Source organism: Chironomus tepperi, unplaced genomic scaffold, assembly GCF_022539635.2.
Source record: "Chironomus tepperi strain 1889 unplaced genomic scaffold, CSIRO-AGI_Ctep_v1 contig_445, whole genome shotgun sequence".
Lineage (NCBI taxonomy): Eukaryota > Metazoa > Arthropoda > Insecta > Diptera > Chironomidae > Chironomus > Chironomus tepperi.
The window spans coordinates 6,583,560-6,598,837 of NW_027226567.1; the positions used below are offsets into that span (position 1 = coordinate 6,583,560).

Consider the following 15,278-nt stretch of genomic DNA (forward strand, 5'->3'; position numbering starts at 1 on the left):
ATGTCGAAAAAAAGTATTTTTTTTTTGTTGTGAATAGAATTAAAGTCAGTGGAATGAAGGGCTGAAATATTTGGTTCTATTTCTGTTGGATAAAAAAAAAAGTTGCTTTTGACACGCACTTACGCTCTCTAATTTGGGTTAATTAGGCTGTTTTCTGCGTCAAATGTATGTATATGTATATTTTTTGGTGTTTTTGTTATTATTATTATTAATACTAAGCATGTATACATACATACTGATACATAAAAAAGTATAAAGTGGAAAATTAAGTGAATGAAGGATGGATGAAAAAAGGGAAAAATTTTCTGAATAATCAAAAATAAAGTTGGAAAAGTTCAAATAAATTTGATATTTAGAGAAAGGAACGCTGTTTTGGAAGCGCTACAGACATATTGTTGCTGTGGTAAGATTTAAATGTGTAACCTACCTGTGCCATGGCTAGCACTAATGTGTACCGTTCGGGGTTTTTCCCTCAAGAGACTAAATAGACAAATGACATCCATGCAGAGCAGTGAGCAACCAATATTTACTGTGAAGCGACCGTGGGCCCTTAGTCGAGGCTAACCAACAAGGTGTACTGCAAAAAATGGAGGCTGTGAGCTGCATTTCTACTTCAAATCATTCGAAAAAGCTTCTCCTACCGAGTCTCGAACCCATGACTGCTTGGTCGGTATGACAATAATTAGGTACTGAAGTTCGAACCACTAAATCCTTTAATGTATTCTCCCTTAATGTATTCTTAATTTGTCAAATTCAATCATCAGAATGTCATATCAACAAAAGCTCGAATTAATCTCAACTTTTGTATAAAATCAAATAGACTTTTCTTTCCAAAATATCAAACCAACCTCAGGCTCTGTTGTTTACAAATATCTCAATCTGCTACAAAAGAGATATCGAGTCAGCTTATCAGTCAATATCCACCCAACCAGACAAATCTCAACTTAACTTCACGCATTCTCAAAACTTTTGTTGAAAAAAAGGAAAAAAGAAAGAATATTATACGCAATTTTACGCTTTAATGGATTTTGTGATTATCGATTTAGCAGATCTGAGCTTCTTCCTTTCGACCATTGAATCCGAACAAAAAAAAAAAATTTAGATCCCAAAATTATAATGACCAATAATTATGCTTCAATTATCAACGGTTGTTTAAAATTATGAATAAGAAGAAGGCAAAAAAGGAGAAAAAATTCATGCTTCTAAAAATAATTAGGCGGAAGTTTTTTTGGCTGTTGTGTGGGTGCGGGGATATGGAGGATTAAGGCTGAATATTAAGAACCAATTATGCTTTAAGGTTGAATTTAGTAAAAAACGATTTAAAGCTTTTTGAAATTTAAAATTTAATTAAAATATCGCTTAAGTCATCCGTCTTCCTACTCACTTCAATCATTCCTGTTATGTATCGTAAGCGTATCGCGCGACGATGAAAAATTATATGTAAATTATGCACAGTCGAGAGGAGAATAAAACTAAAAATCATCCATAAATCATAAATCCTTCGTCCACGTCAAGTGCATGAAAGCTTTATGGACCAAAAGAATGGATAGAGTGAAGCAAAAAAAAAGCAAAAATTACGTTAATGAATTTTTCATATCAGAACAACTCCTCATCTCACTCACTTTGTTTCTCTTTCTACTTCCTCTTATTTTTTAGCTGACTTACTGATTTATTAAAGTCAATTTTACGTCGCATTATTCTTTAAGTTGTCAGATTTTCTGTTCCTTCTTCTTTCTTATGTGTCGTGAAAGCTAACGGCAGCAGGAGAAACAACATCACGAGAATTCTTAAATTGAAATTTCATAGAAATCCTTCAAAAAATTGCTTCTTTCATTCTCATATTTTATTAACGTAAGGATCTTGATATGATTTCATCTCATTCCTTTTCATATTTTTTTATATTTTTTTTTTTGCTTCTTTCTTACTCACTTTTTCAATACATATCTTTGCATGTACATGTGTGTATATGTTCATGTCTTATCAAATTTAATTTTATTTATTTTTTTCTATGTCTGTATGCGTATTTTGTTCCTATGAAATATGATTTCAATTTTTTATTGTAAATTGTTAAGAGAAAAATATTGGAGTTATTGTACGTCGCTTTGACTGTCCACTTGTTTGGTTGACAGACTGTCTGAAAAGCTTTTACTTGCATGGTTGATATCTTTCCTACCATGGACTAGCACCAATGACTAAATTCTCTGATGGTGGTGAAATTTGTATTCGTGCAAATCCACTTTGGTGCCAAGAAGTCCATTCGAAGAGATGGACCATGCCAGATCGGCCACTCCTACCCCGGGATTTGAACCCGGGGCCTCTCACACCCAAAGCGAGAATCATACCACTAGACCATTGAGCCGTTCCAATTAACTTTTATATGTTCAGTGGGTTGCTTTTAGTTTAATGCTGTAGGTGAAAACAGCTGTTAAAGCAACATTCCTCCCATTATTTTTATTTTGAATTTATTAGACCAAATGAACATTCTATCTTGGTTTGCAGATATTAGTTTTAGAATAACTATGACAATTACCTAGTTTGACAAGTTCATGATCAAACATCAAAATAACTCAGCTAACTAACCTAAACAGCTCATTCGGCTGTCTTGTTTCTTAACTTCCTGGTGGATAACTTGACGTTGTTAAAAACTAAACCTTAGTCACTTGCTTACTTCGTTTGTCGTACAGATCAATTGTGATCTATGACCTCTCACAGGAGTCGCCTGAAGCTGGTTCTATCACTGGTTTAAACTTGCCAATTTCCGATACCAAGCGCAATACTATCTCTATCAACAGCTTCCTTCCTAGAATTCTTTGGTTTGTCTATGAGCTCTTTTACCGACCAGAAAGTTAACTTTGAATACCTTAATTAATGAGTTTTCAAGGGTCGCCATATAATTTCATAAACAGAAATGAACTAGAATTTTGTGTGGAAAATGTTGGTTCTAAATGAAACTTAAGTTCTGATTAAAAATATTAGGAAGTGCAAAATAAAAAAAAGATTGAACTAGGGCTCAACCGGGATTTGAACCCGGGGCCTCTCACACCCAAAGCGAGAATCATACCACTAGACCATTGAGCCGTCCTTACTAACTTTTGTATGTTATGTGGATAGCTTTCAGTTGGCTTTTAGCTTAATTTACCTGTTTTAATGATATGAATTGCCAGATACCGTACGGAAAACAGCTGTTTAAACAACATACCTGCCACTATTTTCATTTCGATTTTATTAGACAAAATGATCATGCTAGATCAGTTCGCAGATACCAGTTTGAGTACTGCGACAATAACCTTTTTTGCCGATTTCATGATCAGACAACAAAATAGCTCAGCTAGTTAACCTCAGCTAACCCCAGCTCAGTTGGTTGTCTTGTTTCTTAACTTCCTGGAGGATAACTTGATAAGCTACCATAGATGTCGCCTGAAGCTGGCTCTATCGCTAATTTCCGCTTTCCGATACCAAGCGCAAGTTCTTTGGTCGTCTACGAGCTCTTTTGCCGACCAGAAAGTCAACTTTGAAGACCTTAATTAATGGACTTTCCACAGGTCGCCAATATACTTTCAATATAGTACCTAAACAGAAATGAAAAAGAAATTTGTGTGGAAATGTAAGTTCTAAATGAAACTTAAGCTCTGATTTAAAATTTAAGGATGTGAAATTAAAAAAAAAAAATTGAACAGGGCTCAACCGGGATTTGAACCCGGGGCCTCTCACACCCAAAGCGAGAATCATACCACTAGACCATTGAGCCGTTCCAATTAACTTTCGTATGTTTTGTCGATTACTTTTAGTTTAACTTATTATTTTAATGATATGCAACGCCAGATGCCGTATTTGAAAACAGCTGTGTAAGCAAAATCGTTGTCACTGTTTTCATTTCGGCAGAGCAAACCCATCAGAAGCTGTTTTATATATATCAATGTAACCTAAGTGATTCAAATAAAGAAGACTCCGCCACGGATCCGTATGGACACCACTTAACAGAGCCTTAAAAGCTCCGTGGTAGAACCTTATTCATTTTTGTCGCTCGGTAAGTATGTTAAGTAACACTTTACTGAATAACCTCCTACCCCCAACCACAAGAATCTTATTACAAGTCATCTAATCAATAAAAGCTTAAGTAACAATCAAAGAGAATCTCGAGACTCGCAAAGGTAACCATGTACAAGACGTCAATCCGCCCAATTGCTCTGTATGGCTCGGAATCATGGAACATGACTGTTGCGGATGAAAATGCTGTGGGTGTCTTCGAGAGAAAAATTCTTAGAACCATCTTTGGCCCTAAGAAAGAAGGTGACCTGTTCAAGTGCAGAAGTAATGCAGAACTTTATCAGCTCTTTAGGGATGCTGATATTGTAAAGCGAATAAAAGTGAACAGGTTGCGTTGGGCTGGGCATGTTATTAGGCGACCTGAGGAAAGCCCATTAATTAAGGTCTTCAAAGCTGACTTTCTGGACGGTAAAAGAGCCCGTGGACGCCCAAAGAACTCTTGGAAGGAAGCTGTCGATAGAGATAGCAATGCACTTGGTATCAGTAATTGGCAAGTGGTCGCCAGCGATAGAGCCAGCTTCAGACGACTCCTGTGGGAGGTCATGGATCACAACTGATCTGTACGACCAGCGAAGTAAGTAAGTAAGTAACAATCAAAGTCTTTTAACAACAAATTAATCTCAAATTACAAAATTGGTCCCACAAATATTACCAATTCTTCAAGTAATCTTCATAAAAATTCCGACAGAAAAAGTAAAGATATTTCAATTTTAAGATGCGCTGGAGGCATTTTTACTCAAAAAATTCTTTCACATTATTTAACTTTACTTCTTATGAATCTGCTATTACAAGTAATTGAATTGTGTTTTTTTTTTTATTCTTTATGCCTTAAATTCATTTCCTTGACATTTAATACTTTTATTTGACTGAGATTTGTGGAGAAATTTAATTTTGTTTGAAAAGCTTTTCACTTCTTTTTGTTCCTTTATTTTTTTTTTTTTGCTAAAAAAAGGAAATTCAATAGCTTTGATCGCAAATTTTTTGATATGAAAATTCTTCAGCCTACTCAAGCCATTATTTTATTTAAGAAAATAAACCCAATCAGAAGAGACTTTTGCTGGTTTTCTTGGAAGGTATTTCTAGAGGGGATTTATGGATTATGAAAGGGATAAAATTTCCATAGACTTAATTACATTCACTTTTTCAATCACTTTAAAGAGAATGTCATGGAAATGAACCGTCATTTTAACACCGAGTTGGGATTTGAAAGGTTAGACTTCCTGGAAAATATAAATGGGAACATAAAATATGTGGGATCAAATAATATTACACAATTTGTGATATTTACGTCATTCAATAAAGTGTTAGGTTTTGCCATTCAAATAAATTTTGAGATTTTATTGAGGATGAGTGGGATATGTATTATATGTGTATATATTGAGTTGCGCTTTTAATATTGATTATGTCTTTGGATACAGCATTTCTGATATTGCAGCTTCTGAAAGCAATTTTCATCAAATTTCTAGTTTCTATCCGTTCTACTCTCTGACTTTCTTGGAATTTCTACGAATTGGAGAGTTGCAACCCAGCAACTACTATCGTTAAAGCTACATATAGTTCCAAGCGACATACGGTTAAATAGCAAATTTAGTTCAAATATACTAAAACGATACATTCTTCTCTTCTTGGAACTGTGTTGCGATTTTTACATCAACATAATTTTGGGTTCAAGGATTGAGCAATTAAGGAGCTATCTAGTTTATAAAACATTTTCAGAAATGATGTCTATCTGAAAATGAACCTGAATCAAACGGACAACCTCATCCAGTAGTGAATGAAGAGAATTTTTAGTCAAGCATACCAGAGCTCGAAGTCAACTTGAGTTGAGTCCATATAGAATTTGAGTCGGCTTGCGTTCATTTAGATAGACCTGTCTTCAGACGTTCTTTAAACGCAGCAATGGGTCCTCGTGCGCCCCGGCCAAAGAAATAAGTAAGTAAGTGGCGTTGACTTCATGTAAAATTGGATTTGACTCCAATCTCTTCTACATACCATGAAACATGTTATCCTAAATTGAAAAAACCGCTATAAAACATCCTCCATAAACCCTAAATTCAACCCTCAAATACCCTTTTTTCCTCTTCTTCCTCCATACATCTTTGAAACTCAACCGTCATTTACAAACAGCAATCATAATATTAATTCAAATTTCCATCAATCGTCTTAAAAGCTCAATTGCAATTCGATATCAAATCAATCTTCAAAAACCTTCAAACACATTCAATAATTGAATGCATAATTAACTCTATTCACAACTGCATTTTATGTAATCTGAGTCCGACATTATATAATCTCCAAGCGAGTCAGAGAAAGAGATGAAAAAAAATATTCTCAAACTTGAAAATCATCCAATACATCACAACATCATCAATTTATCAGTTCATCGGGGGGAAATGTCAAGAGCAATCAACAAAGGATGCAATCAAAATGTCAAACTAATAAGAAATTTAATCCTTTAAAGCATAAACTGATGATGAAAAATGAGCGTGAATTGAAATTAAATTCCATTTTGTGCTTGCAGCAATATTGCACTCATCTGTATTATATTGTACATCTTTCTCTTTTTTTCAGTACACAAGTAAGGCATCACGTGTCAGAATATCAGAAAAACTCAATTTTTCATCGCCTTGACTGAATACATAAAAAATATAAAAAAAAAAAATCGAGTGAAGAGAGAAGAAAGAAAAAAAAGTTCAATCAATAACATTCAATAATATAATTTTTATGTGCTGTATGGTGGAGATGAAGTAATTGGATGTTCAGATTGGGTGTCTTGTGATGTTTATTTGATCGTGATTTGGGAGGTCCTAAAGTAAATTAGTTTTGAAATATCAGTATGATGCGATTTGGTTAAGCTAGGACCAACAGCAACTATTATAAAGCAGTCAGGGCTCTTAATCGTCTTGATGTAAATACGGTGACAAAGCTATGCATTTGCGACTGTACTGTGCTAATCAGGTAACACGTTAAGAAGCATGACACAGACACGTTGTTAAGACCTGTTGAAGCTCCTTTAAGCCTAACTTTGTAGGGTTGCGAAAGATCATGTGGACATCCAAAGAACTCATGGGAATTGGCAATCAGTTGTCAGTGATAGAGCAAGTCTTAGACGACATCTATGGGAGGTTATGGATCACTTTTGATTTGTATGACCAACGAAATAAGTAAGCAAGTAACAGACATTATAAGACAGCCTATTATGCAAAATGCACAACAACTAGACAGAGTCACAAAAGAATGAACAAGTAGATGTAATACCTGAACAAACAGAAACTCTGACAGAAACCTATTCAGCCGCTTAATCACCTCCCTACAATTCACAGTAGATCAAAAGGAACTAATCATCATCAATTGCTTCATAAAACAAGTCGATTCTATGAAGCACAAAAAAGACAAATGCACTTCTTGCCCTCAAACCCATTCTCACTTCCATCATCAGATGAACAAAAAAAAAATCATTTCTCTCTTGTGCATTGATTCTTTTCTTCTATATGCACAGAGCGTTCTTGAAAGAAAAAAAAGTGAAGCACTGGAAGAAAATAATTTTTCATTGCAAATTGTGTTGTTGATAAGACATGATTGGAAGTGGATCAGCGTGCATAATAATAATAAAAAAGAAGGAATAAGAAGTTTGGATTTTGATGTGTTTCCACACACAAAACGTTTCGTTTAAATTGGAGCACATTTTTTTTTCTACATCTCCAATGCTGCTCTTCTTATTCAACAATATTCACTTTTTTTTTTTGTGTCACTTGGTGTAGATGGTATGGATGATTATGATGGTGGCAGAGGTGATGATGATAAAATATTTCTTCCTTGGAACGCGGTTTATATGATGATGGATAGGAAAAATTGTTGGAATTTTTTTGTTATTGAATGTTGATAGAGAATTATGTGGGATGATTTACTGTGGAATGGATTGATGTTGATAAGGTCAAAGTGATTACAGGATTATAGCTGCTGATGGTTCATAGAGTTCCTATAGATCCTAACAGACAAGAAATATACTCATGAGCACGCTCATTTAGATGAGTATACTCATTGTCTGGATGGGAGATCTTGTTTTCTAACTTTGACATCCAATGATTCAGACCAGGGCACGTTCTTGCACAACACAAGAATCTAGCCAGAATTTTCGGAGACTTAAGTATTTTTTTCCCCAAAAAACTCCAGCAAATTGAAGAATTTTTTCCTAGAAGATGGAAGTTTAGTCACCAAACCTCCCTGAATACGTCCCTGCCACTAACCATCCTTTAATACACTCCATGCACATCCTCTTTGCCCCCATCCTCCCAATAACACATCCCTAACTACATTCAACTCTCAACCTCATCCAAACTTTTTTCCTATTTTTATTGACAACATGCAGCGAATAATAAAGAATGTATGATGGAAGTTTATAAACGTGACAAAAATTGTAACCAAAAAAAACGACACACTCAACTCGACATTCAGTCCTGAAAAGCTTTTGAAAAAACTTTTTTCATTCTTCTCGTAAAACACTCAGTCCTAACAATTGCTTTAGAAAGAAAAAGTCTTGGAAATTGATCACTTATTAACCATTGACTTGCTTATTGAGAATGATTAAAAAATTTTTGGATTTAAGTAGAAAATCATAATCTGTTCCTTAAAACAACAACAACAATGATGATGATGGAAAATTTTCTTATAATGAATTCATTCCTTCATTCATTCATTTATCTTCGAGAATTTTTTCTTCTCTTTTCTTGCCTTCGTTTTCTTATAATCTGTTGCTTTTACACTTGATTCCACTCACATCACTTCTTCTTTCCTTTATCTTCTTTTCCGCATTTTTCTTCCTCATCATTTAATTTGAGAGCACCCATGAATTCATTAACAGACCGATACGGATCTTGTAAAAGAGATTTTCTTTCTTTTTTTTTGTTTCGAGACTGTATATCGAGACGGAGTGTTAGACAAGTCGATGTGAAAGGGTGTGGAAAATTTGATGGTCTTGCTTGACTTTCTTCCTTTATCATTTTAATTTCAATCACAATATTTTGACTAAAATACCATAAAAAAATGATGAAAGGACTTTATAGGAATAAGAAAATTGCTTTCTTTGCGTCACTTCCTTTAAATTTTCTTAATTTTAACAACGTGATTTAATTAATCTTATAGAAATGTTAAAAGCTTTTCAATTTAATTAAATAAGGTAGAAAAAGTCAGAGTTTTGTGGAGGCGAATGAGATGATTTGAGACGCATTTTGAGCTGGGCAAGACCGTTTTTTAATTCAGCGTCAGATTTCGTTGTTTTTTGTCTATTCCTCGAAAACGGTAATACATACAAAAATACCAAATACTTTGTTTTATAGAACTTTTTGGTACCTACAAAATGATGTATCAACCATATTTCAAAGTTTAGTCCTTGAGGCTGTAGAGCCTGAAAAGTGACAAAATCTGATGCTGAATTTTTGGGAAGGGTATTTGAAATTTTACTTAAATTAGTCTATCTTCCTCAATTCTCAACCGATTTCAACAATTTTTTCACTGGTTGAAAGATTAATGTAATAGCTACAAACTATTTTCAATGATTTTCTAAAATATTATTTTTTAGGTAGGTTAATTAACGTTTTTAACCTTATTTTCTTTTGTGTACTCTCATTTTTCCACTTAAGAAGCCTTTTGTTTCTTTAAAACATAGTTCTCTGTATAAACTATTAGATCAGTAACAAAAAGTTATGAAAAAAATAGCTTAATTAACTTTTTTCACCCATTTTCTGAAACACGTTGAAATTGAAAATTTAGCATGAATTTCTATATTTTTTCAGTGCAAAACTAATGTTTTACACTAATTATGCTTAAATATTCAATAATATTAGCTAAAACATTACTATAATTAAGTAAATTAACAATTTTGTTAAAGTTTAACCTGAAAAATTTTGCACCGGTTTTCTAAATTTCAAAATTTTAAGCAAAATTGAGCAAAAAATCGTTGCTTAAAAAGTTGTTAATTATATTTTAGCTAAATTTAGTGCTTTTAAAGGCTTTCTAATACTAAATAATACTTGATTTCGTGTTGTTTGTAGATGTTTAATAGTTTTTGAGAGATTTTTGTTGATAAAAGTCATTATTAACAAAATTTACGGATCAAATATGTTTTAGTAAATTTAACTAATTTTACACATTAAATTATAATTTCTTCAATCAAATGTGATAGAAAATTGTGTTATCTTCAACTTTTGTGAACATAATAATATGTTTTAACGTTTCCTTCTATGAAAAAAGTTGATTTAAACATTTAATTTGACAGTTAAACTAACTTATTATTCCGCCATTTTAAAAATTTTTCATGGAAAACATAATTTTTACATCTGGTTATTAGCTAGTGAAAGAATTGTATCAATTGAATGTTTAATAGTTGAGATATTTGAGTTTAAAAATTCGTTCCCTTTTTTCGCGGTCTTGCCCAGCTGTTTATGAGATTTTCGAGGTATTCATTAATATTGATGTATTTCACTGTCTGTATTTTAGTGTTGTGGGAGGACATCTATCAAGAAAATTAAATTTTGGTTTTGGGAATTTAATTGAAAATATTTTATAATTTAATAGCTTGAAAAGCTTGACTCTAGAAAGGTTCCGTAATTAATCTACCACTAAGTCAGAGTCAGGTCAGCATGATACCCGATTTGGGATCGATAAATCGACGTTTGCTATTCGGGACATTATGTAAACTATAAATCTACTAAGAATGGTGGTCTGGTGCATCTTAACTCGTCAAACCAGTGATGGGCAACCTATGCACCACGACATAATAGTGTAGGCTTCGAAAAATAAAAGGTCATCCACTGCTGCGTTGAACAATTATTTGGATCTTCATGGTTTGAATAGCTAAAGCATAATGTAGAGGCCGAGTCGGAGATAAGGGTACTCTCCAAGATCTCGATTTCCACCATTCTCGACTAGGTTTCGATATCGAGAACCCTTAATCAAGTTGACATTAGTCGCATTTGGGCATAATTGGTCGATAATAGAACTAGGCATTCAATTGATTAAATTAAAAACTGTCGACTTAGAAAAACTCACTCATTTTTGCAAACTACAAGCAGAACAAGTAACAATTCACCTAGAAATAAGCCACACGACTTGCAAAACTAAAATGACACATCTAATCCTTAACTTCCTTTCAAAAAATTCCGCTAAAAGTCATTCTTGAAAGGTGAACCTTTTCCGTGTACTTCTTTTCATTCAGCTTTCTCTTGTTTTTATTTAATTTTTTTTTTCTTCATCATTGTCGCTTGTCTCTCTCATCAAAGCGCAATACGACGAAGTGAAAGTGATACTAGAAGAAAGAAGAACGTGAAAAAAAAATTCAATTAGGCAAGAAAATGAGCGGAAAATGGCTTCATTAATGAAATTATATGCGAAATTTTCTAATTTTGCTTTTTCGATTAAGTTATTAAAGGTGATTACTAATTTTTTTAAAGGATATCAATGCTGTATATTTTAATGGCTTTATATGCTATCGCTCGTTACACGTGCGTGTAGGAAAATAAAAAGTTTTTATTTATTTAAATTTTAATTAAATAAATTTCTTGGAATTGAGTCATTTTTAGCTCTGGTAAAGTCTGTTACATTAATCAAAGAGAATGATGCTTATTTTTTCTGGGGATAACGAATCAGTTTCAGGAAAAAGAGATTAATTAGAATTTTCAATGAGGCTCTTCTGAGAAGAACAAACACAGACGAATAAGGAAGTTTGTAGGAAAAAAATTACGTCAAAGATGGAATTGCGTGGGTTGACTTGTGCGAATTTAGATTTTGAATCGTCTGTAGAGCAAACATTTGTGGATTCAGATGGGAAAAAAGTGCGTTCTAAGTAGCTTTACGGGATTTTATTGAATAAAATTCAGCGAAATTCAGAGTACGATCTTAACTTAAAATATAAAAATCTTGGAAAAATCATAAAGACAGGATACTTAGAATTCTGGTGTTTGAATCAAAATGTGTTCCAAAGAGAATCTGTCCTTAAATATTGAGATACTTGATGATCTTGTTTTTCAACCACATCACTAGTTTTTTAGTTTAATCTTTTTTTTAGCATTATTTGTCTTATATTCAATATTAGAATTTTAAAAATTTGACTAAAATTGTAGATTTGTAGCATTTCATTATCTTCGAGTGTGTTTGCTTCATTTACTCTAATTCTAGGTTCGGAAGGTTTGTTTTCGTCTCGACAAAAGATTCTTTAATTTGGATGTATTTTAAATATTAACTCCTTAATTTTTGTTTTCATACAAAGTACTTCAAAATTTTCACCCCAAAAACTTGTCGACTTATATACCTAACTCGGTTGATGGTTAATAGCAGTGTTAAAAGTTGTAATAATTTCAAACCAAAATTAAGTAGATTTTAAGATTGATTTTAAATAAGGTTGCCACTTAGTGGAAAAATAAGTATTTTCCCAAGTGTGAGAAACAGATTTTTCCCTCATATCACTTAACTCTTGGTAGATTAGTGAGGTCAAAGTATGATTCTGAGTATTGTGAGCTAAATGTCGTGGGTACGCATATTTTGTCAAATAATATCGCTTAATACACTGTAGGCAATCGAGCTGTGTGTCAAGAACCGTACGTAAAATGATTGATTGCATGCCTATCTACTTGTGTAGGGTGATACTCGCACAATAAGGATGGGAAGTCGAAGGTTAATAACCGAGTAAAATAGGAGTTTTTGGATCAATTTAAACATCTTAAAATATTAAAAATGTAAATACATCGAGAAGCTATTGGATACGAACTTAGAATCAACTATTTTCAACCTTAACCAGCACAGGAAAAGTTTAGAATATGCAACTTTTGCAATACGATAAAGTCGCTAGATTCAAATTTTAATATAAATAAAATGGATAAATTTAGCTCCAAAATTTGCTCCTCATTTGAATGAATTCTAGTAAATCTCAAACATTTATTTCCAATAATACAGTACACGTGCATAAGTGAACAACCTGATAAATCAAAATAAAACAATTCATTCAAATCCATACAGCAATAAATTATTTATTTAAGATTTCCATTAGAAAGGTTCAAATCGTTTTAAACTTTTTTTATCCGAAAAAAACTCTTGCGCGCCTTTAACTTATGCAAGCAAAAAAGACTCTCTTTCCAATCCCACCCATACTGCATTTCATTCAACATTTTCGTTCTTTTTTACGTTTGTTTTTCTATAAATTTTGCGTCGCGTGCCTGAAAGCTTTTTATTATTTTCAAGAAGACTTTTTTTCTTTTTCATTCTTCTTCTCATCCTTAAATTCTTTTAGTTCCTATTTAGTTCTTCTTTTTCCACCACCACAAATGAAAATGTGCTTGAAAACATTGCCGCATATACATAAACTCAATGTTTTTCCTTCTTCCTTTTTCATGCTCTCTCGTTATCTCTAAGCACACACAAGAATGAAGGAAAAAAAGAAAATTTTCCTCTCCTTTAAATTTTTTCAAAAATATTTTTCACCCCTATCGGAGTTTTAATTTCTTTTTCTCTCGCTGAACCCCACACCACATGCTCGCTCGGTTCCCCCACCCGAAAAATGTTATTGCTTTTTCAACCCACTGACTCACATCGTCCCTTCCTTTTTTAGAACATTTTCTTCTTCTTCTTTCCTCCCTCATTCCTCTTCATGCCACACTTCCTCTCTCTCTCACTTCTAAAAAAATAATATTGTATAACCGAAATCGCGCGCAAAATCTTTACATCATGTTATCAGTGTGTTTTCAGTTCAACTAACACACTTACTTGTTGTCGTCATTATCATCGTCGTCGTCGTCGTTTTCGTTGCCGTTTGTCGTAATTTGTTGTTGCTGCTGTTGCCTTTTTTTTAGTTGTTCCTTCTTCTTCCTTCTCTTTTTTCAGTGGAGGAAAAGGGCGAGAAATAAGAGAGAAGACACAGAAAAAAAAAAGTTTTTCGATTTCAGGGATGGAAAATGTTTTGGTCTAAAATCAAAGAGATGATGATGATGATGATGACTGCTGTTACTGCCAAATGCGTTTAACTACAATAACATGAACACTATTTTCTTTTGTTTCTATAGATTTCGGTTGGAAGTTTTATTTTGTTTTGCAAGTTAACATCAATGTTGTAGTGGAGCAGATGCGAAGTGGATTTGAAATAGTTTAGGGATGGTTTTAAAGTTTAGTATATTAGCGTGGTTTATCGGATATTCATGGAGAATTGAAGATTTAAATACTTAAATTGAGAGTTTTGAAGTTTTTTTGAGAATTTTATCAATATTGAGAGCTAAGAAAAATCAAAAAGTGATGTTTTTTGGTTCTACATTTTTTTGTGAATTTTGTCACATTTCCTTAATATTTTAAGGATGAAGAGAGGTTGATATGACATTTTTTTGGATGGAATGCATGGAATTTTGTCATGAAAAATTCTATCAAATTGGATTATTTCGCCCAAAAGGAGGATATTGACTACTTTTTTTGAATTTACTCCTATAACGAGCTAGTAGATCTCCAAAAACTTTGGATAATAGATTAGTGTGCTCCAAACTGTATGCCGTGTCACACTAGAGTTCGATATGCCGTGTGCACCTTCGGAACTAGCTTACACCAAGCTGTGAATTTTTACAAAATATTTGGACAACATTGTATTAGATTATGCCTTTTTTGGGTATTCTGCTGACCCTAGTACTTAGTGACAGCATTTTGAAGTTGTTTGATTGTACCTAGAAGTAGAAATGACTAGAAACTTCATGATTCTTTCAAAATTGTCACCATCCATCCAAATCCTAATCTCAAACATTCCTCTTAGATAAAACGCACTACAAAGAATGGAAAAATAGGATGGAGGAAGGGAAAATATTTGTATTGAATTATTGATTCTCATACCAATAAATATTTGAATTCCTATGGAAATTGAATGTTTGCCTTTAAAATGAAAATTCATCGTGATATGAAATTTATATGGTTTTATGATTTTGGAAGACGAAATAAATATTAATATTTATATTGCATGGCATTTATAGCTTCCTTTGTTTTAGACTTTTCAAAAATTTCAAACCCCTCCATTTCCCACCCGCCTATGCCATTAAAATTTGTTCCTCTTTTATTGTCTATTTTGTTTTATTTTATTATTTTCCATGCTTTTCTTCTTTCCAAGCGAATATTTCCTTTTTTTTTGTTGCTTAACTGCACATGCGGTGACGCAAGAATAAAATAGGAAGTGATTGACCTCAAAGTGTAAAATTTACAACATTTTATGTTTT

The 15,278-nt window shown here is 33.0% G+C and overlaps 2 non-coding genes across 2 annotated transcripts; both read right to left on the minus strand.

The window, feature by feature from the left end:
* Nucleotides 1-3,006: 3,006 nt before the first annotated feature.
* On the minus strand, nt 3,007-3,078 carry TRNAP-UGG (transfer RNA proline (anticodon UGG)). Its single transcript has one exon. It is a non-coding gene; the product is annotated as a tRNA-Pro (tRNA).
* A 598-nt stretch (nt 3,079-3,676) lies between these two features.
* Nucleotides 3,677-3,748, minus strand: TRNAP-UGG (transfer RNA proline (anticodon UGG)). The gene has a single exon. It is a non-coding gene; the product is annotated as a tRNA-Pro (tRNA).
* Nucleotides 3,749-15,278: the final 11,530 nt, after the last annotated feature.